This window comes from Phyllobates terribilis, unplaced genomic scaffold, assembly GCF_046119375.1.
Source record: "Phyllobates terribilis strain yellow unplaced genomic scaffold, ASM4611937v1 Scaffold_66__1_contigs__length_7565176, whole genome shotgun sequence".
Lineage (NCBI taxonomy): Eukaryota > Metazoa > Chordata > Amphibia > Anura > Dendrobatidae > Phyllobates > Phyllobates terribilis.
Window position 1 is genome coordinate 6,950,286 of NW_027362826.1, and position 6,000 is coordinate 6,956,285.

General features: G+C 44.1%; 2 non-coding genes across 2 annotated transcripts; both read right to left on the bottom strand.

The window, feature by feature from the left end:
- Positions 1-967: 967 nt before the first annotated feature.
- LOC141194228 (U2 spliceosomal RNA) lies at positions 968-1,158 on the bottom strand. The gene has a single exon (XR_012267016.1). It is a non-coding gene; the product is annotated as a U2 spliceosomal RNA (small nuclear RNA).
- Positions 1,159-2,273: 1,115 nt separating this feature from the next.
- Positions 2,274-2,464, bottom strand: LOC141194229 (U2 spliceosomal RNA). Its single transcript, XR_012267017.1, has one exon. It is a non-coding gene; the product is annotated as a U2 spliceosomal RNA (small nuclear RNA).
- Positions 2,465-6,000: the final 3,536 nt, after the last annotated feature.

Here is a 6,000-nt window from a genome sequence, read left to right on the forward strand (position 1 = left end):
ATCCACGCGTTTTAGATCTGCATAACTCCACCTCTTTAAACACAGCACCTTCACCCCCTGCTGTTCCCACCCGCCTCAACACCGTTGGAAGGGAGGAGAACCAATTAAGGCGGGGGGTGGGGTGGAACGAGCAGCTGTCTACCCTTAGCAGGAGGGCTCCTGATTACATACCTCTCCTGCTGCTGCTGCTGCTGGCTGTCCAGCAGCAGACTGAAGGTGGCTGCTGCTGTGCACAGGTATATAAAGGCTCAGAGCCTATTATGACACGCGCAGCCAGCGTTCCATTGCCACATTCCATCTACTGCAGGCAGGATACCTGGCTGGCTGAATGTCGCTGAGAAGCTCACAGAGACCGCCATAAGCAACAGTTTAACAGAATGCCACAGACTAATCAACCAAACTTTTTGGGTTGGGTTCTCTTTTATAGTCTGCAGGCATTAAATGAAAGAAGTCAGTGTTCCAGCAGAAGGAGACAACGTTTCAGAAAAGGCATTGTAGCAAACCAAAAAAGAAATTTTAAGCGCAGCAGAGTAACCAGCGCACATACCTGTTAGCTCAGGTGAGTTTAAAAGGCTGCTGTTGATAACAAGGGCATTTGCTAAATAGATGGTGTGTGTGCAACAATATACTGAAAGGTCAATTATATTGTGCAGCTTATCTCACCACCTGTAGTTATTTAGGTGAAAGCTCCAAAATGCTTGCCTAATATGTCTGTTTATCCAAAAGGAAGTAAAAAGGGAGAGCTAGAAAGATAGCATTGCATCACAATACATGGCAATGCAATGCACAGTTGCTGAAGTTGAACCAAAATGAGCTTGTAATCTGGCTTGTGCAACTTTGAACATGAAAAATCCAATGAGGAGAAGAAAAGCAAAGCCAAAGAGTCCATCCCAAAATCCGACAAACAAGCAAAATGAACAAAAAACATTGAATTCAATTCTTTCTGATTTTAGAAACTGCATTAAAGAAGGGGTGCACCGGTCCTGGAGATACTGCAATACCAGGTCAATGCGTGGAGTGGACAGAGCAAGCTCTTTTTCCATCTCCCTGTTCTAAAAATCCATTTAATATATGGTCCCCAGATAGGGGACGTATCAGATATTAAACTGATAAGAACAGATACTACACTTGATCTTAGCCAAAAGGCCGAGAAGCGATAACCAGAATTGGTTTCAAACTACGGAGCCACCCAAGGATCCTGAAAAGTCCATTTGTGGAGATGAGCTCCTGGACTCCCGTTAAGAAGACATGTTGTCAACCTCTAGATCCCTTACATGCCTGCACTTTTCGGCTTGCTGCTGCTGCAATCCACGCGTTTTAGATCTGCATAACTCCACCTCTTTAAACACAGCACCTTCACCCCCTGCTGTTCCCACCCGCCTCAACACCGTTGGAAGGGAGGAGAACCAATTAAGGCGGGGGGTGGGGTGGAACGAGCAGCTGTCTACCCTTAGCAGGAGGGCTCCTGATTACATACCTCTCCTGCTGCTGCTGCTGCTGGCTGTCCAGCAGCAGACTGAAGGTGGCTGCTGCTGTGCACAGGTATATAAAGGCTCAGAGCCTATTATGACACGCGCAGCCAGCGTTCCATTGCCACATTCCATCTACTGCAGGCAGGATACCTGGCTGGCTGAATGTCGCTGAGAAGCTCACAGAGACCGCCATAAGCAACAGTTTAACAGAATGCCACAGACTAATCAACCAAACTTTTTGGGTTGGGTTCTCTTTTATAGTCTGCAGGCATTAAATGAAAGAAGTCAGTGTTCCAGCAGAAGGAGACAACGTTTCAGAAAAGGCATTGTAGCAAACCAAAAAAGAAATTTTAAGCGCAGCAGAGTAACCAGCGCACATACCTGTTAGCTCAGGTGAGTTTAAAAGGCTGCTGTTGATAACAAGGGCATTTGCTAAATAGATGGTGTGTGTGCAACAATATACTGAAAGGTCAATTATATTGTGCAGCTTATCTCACCACCTGTAGTTATTTAGGTGAAAGCTCCAAAATGCTTGCCTAATATGTCTGTTTATCCAAAAGGAAGTAAAAAGGGAGAGCTAGAAAGATAGCATTGCATCACATTACATGGCAATGCAATGCACAGTTGCTGAAGTTGAACCAAAATGAGCTTGTAATCTGGCTTCTGCAACTTTGAACATGAAAAATCCAATGAGGAGAAGAAAAGCAAAGCCAAAGAGTCCATCCCAAAATCCGACAAACAAGCAAAATGAACAAAAAACATTGAATTCAATTCTTTCTGATTTTAGAAACTGCATTAAAGAAGGGGTGCACCGGTCCTGGAGATACTGCAATACCAGGTCAATGCGTGGAGTGGACAGAGCAAGCTCTTTTTCCATCTCCCTGTTCTAAAAATCCATTTAATATATGGTCCCCAGATAGGGGACGTATCAGATATTAAACTGATAAGAACAGATACTACACTTGATCTTAGCCAAAAGGCCGAGAAGCGATAACCAGAATTGGTTTCAAACTACGGAGCCACCCAAGGATCCTGAAAAGTCCATTTGTGGAGATGAGCTCCTGGACTCCCGTTAAGAAGACATGTTGTCAACCTCTAGATCCCTTACATGCCTGCACTTTTCGGCTTGCTGCTGCTGCAATCCACGCGTTTTAGATCTGCATAACTCCACCTCTTTAAACACAGCACCTTCACCCCCTGCTGTTCCCACCCGCCTCAACACCGTTGGAAGGGAGGAGAACCAATTAAGGCGGGGGGTGGGGTGGAACGAGCAGCTGTCTACCCTTAGCAGGAGGGCTCCTGATTACATACCTCTCCTGCTGCTGCTGCTGCTGGCTGTCCAGCAGCAGACTGAAGGTGGCTGCTGCTGTGCACAGGTATATAAAGGCTCAGAGCCTATTATGACACGCGCAGCCAGCGTTCCATTGCCACATTCCATCTACTGCAGGCAGGATACCTGGCTGGCTGAATGTCGCTGAGAAGCTCACAGAGACCGCTGAGAGGATGATAGGAGTTATTCTACACCCAAGACTACGATGTAAGACACAGATGAAGTTATTCTTCCCTTATCTGGACATTTGGACTGACGCCCAGAAACTAGATTGTAACTTGTTTTAGCTGTCTCAGCAACCTTCTACTAATTATCACTTTTCTGTTTATGAAACTTTCTTATCAACATTCCACTGTTATGAATCATCACTTCACTGCTTGTGAAACAAAGGCATTTTACTGCGCATGTCTGACAAAAAAAAAAAAAAAAAAAAAAATGATTATTATTATAAATAAAGGGACAGCACCCATAGAGGGAGACGCGCTCAGGGGCTTCCCAGTACTTGATTATACACTACGTGTCTGTGTATTTCTTGTTACGGGGATACCCCGACTCCAACAAGGACCCTCCATGGCTGAATGATCCTAACAATTCCTGGCGCCCGAAACAGGGACCCGAGGTCTGCGTATTCCTTCAAGTTCATCGACCGGCACGAGTAACCGCTGAGATTGGGACATCGGAACAGCAGATGACAAACCTGGCCAGGTAAGAGACACTGTTAGTTCTCTTACATCTGCTCTGCGATAGTCCGTAAATTTCATGCATATCTTGTGTTGGCATTGAGGAACTAGTAGAGAAGGATACCTATAGCTCGGGTCATTCATGTATATACTGTAGGATCTGCCGAAGGAGAGGTCAGAGAAGGTTATGAAACGGATGGTATGAAAGAGATGTGGATGTCGGGAATAGCCTCATAAGCCGCACTAAGGTAGATGACATAAGTATTACGGAGATTGCCTAACTGAGTCATAAGGTTGTGTCCTTTCGGGGAAACCTTCGCTCACGCTTAACTCCCGAACCTTTGTCCTCCTTTTTGACGGATAAGAGATTGACAGAATGAGCCCATGGAAGTAATGATAATACTCCAGGGACACGATATATAATGGAGACTGTATGGTTCATTTTATGTATTGTTGGTCTTGCCCTTGTTGCCATATATATGTGTGTTAGAATTACTCTACACTTCAGACAAAACGGTCCAGAGAAACCGTTTCAGATACTGGCTCCTTAGGACAGAATAGGTAACGAGGAAAGGTAAAATATAGAATATATTTTATCTAACCCAAAAAGCCTCCTAAGGTATGAATAGTCAGGAAAAATGGGCAACAAACAGACTAAGACCACAAATGATGAACAAGATGTCTATACGATCGTGAAAGAAAGGTGTGGTGTAGAAGCAACTAAGAATTTAGGGAAAGTTTGCAAAACTTTTCAGGTAGCAAGGCATGACAGGTTTAACAGGAAACTATGGGAGGACATTCGGGTTAGAAAAGCAGGAGTGATAAGAGACAAAGGATGGCAGGAACAAGTAGAGGCCATGGTCGAACTATCAAAAACAGCAGAGACAGACCATTGGACTTTTAATAAAGACAATGGATTATGGAGAACTCCAGTCAGACAGGGTCCCATTGTACAAACAGAAAACAGTAAACAAATGAACCCATTGGCACCACCATATCAGCCCAGGTCAGAACCCACACCGTATCCTGATCTTCGGGGTCCGGGTGGATGGACATGTACAAACTGTGGACTCCAGAATCCAGACTGGAGAGACACATGTGCAGGATGTGGAGCACCACGACCACATGATATGTTGGCACCAGTGCGTATCCTCAGTCGACCATACAGAGAAGAAGATGGTGGCAATCCACCGCGTAGAGTAACTAGATACCATCAGACTAGACAATATTTTCCATGGACCCCCGCTGAGGGAATGTCCCTACTTCAGAATGCACCAGATCCAATACAATGTCCACTAAGATTTGCTACGTACATACAGCAGATAATACACACCCATAATGGAACATGGTCAGATGGAACAGAATTATGTAGAATGAAAATGACACCAGGGTTGTATCAGGAATTGATGACAGTTATAGAACCTCATAGACCTCAACCAGTAGATGGTGAGGATCCAAATACCGCACTGTCAGGACAGAATTTTATGATCAGACTTATGGAGTTTATGAGAACTAAACAACGAATGAGAGGGACTTCAGGAACTGTCTCCCAGAAGTCAGGACAGCCTGTAGATGAATACTACTTAGCGGTAGAAAACAGTTACAGAGACGAGGGAATGGACCTTACCAATGAAGGAGTCATTCGACTGATGACAAAAACTTTTATAGAGAATCTTAACCCAAAACTTAGGGAAAAGTTCAAGGCTGCAACTCCTGATTGGAGAACCCTAGATGATCCCCAGATAGTCAGACAAAAACTATTAGGGATAGAAATGGATATGCGTGAGGCAGCATCCAAACCCATCAGAGTAGCAGCAAATAATAGTCTGGTCAATAAAAACAACAGATCAAATCAGACCTATGACAAAGGGAATTTGGATAAGAAAACTAATCCATGTCACTACTGTAAGAAACCAGGACATTGGATTAGAGAATGCAGGAAAAAAGCCAGGGATATAGAAGATGGTACCTATGTCCCAAGAGAATCACAAGAAAAGACAGTACAGGCTTCTGCTCCTGCAGCAAGCAAGTGACTAGACGTGATGCAAACCACTTTGACTGGAAGGCGCCCAATAATTCAGGTAAAAGTAGCAGGAAAACAATGCCCTTTTCTAATAGATACCGGAGCAACTTCCTCCGTCCTCAATGAAGACGCCTTACCAAATGCTGATTGTTTATCAGATGATGTAACCTATACCGAAGGGTATGATGGAGGAATCAGGCCACTCCCATATAGTATTCCCCTTGAAACAAAGATAGGATCTAAAATATTTTTATCTAAATTTCTTTTTGTCAAAGGGGCACCTACTTGTCTTCTAGGTACAGACCTATTAAAGCAGACAGAAATGAATATCCAATTTTTGGAGGATGGTAGAGTCCAAATTTTGGTGCCTGATGACCAAGAGTCTCTAGAAAACATTGTAAAAGTCCAAGCCTTAGAGGATGAGAAAGATCCTGCCCCTACCCAAATTATTTTAGATCTTTCTGAGGTACCAGAAAAATTATGGGCACAACATGA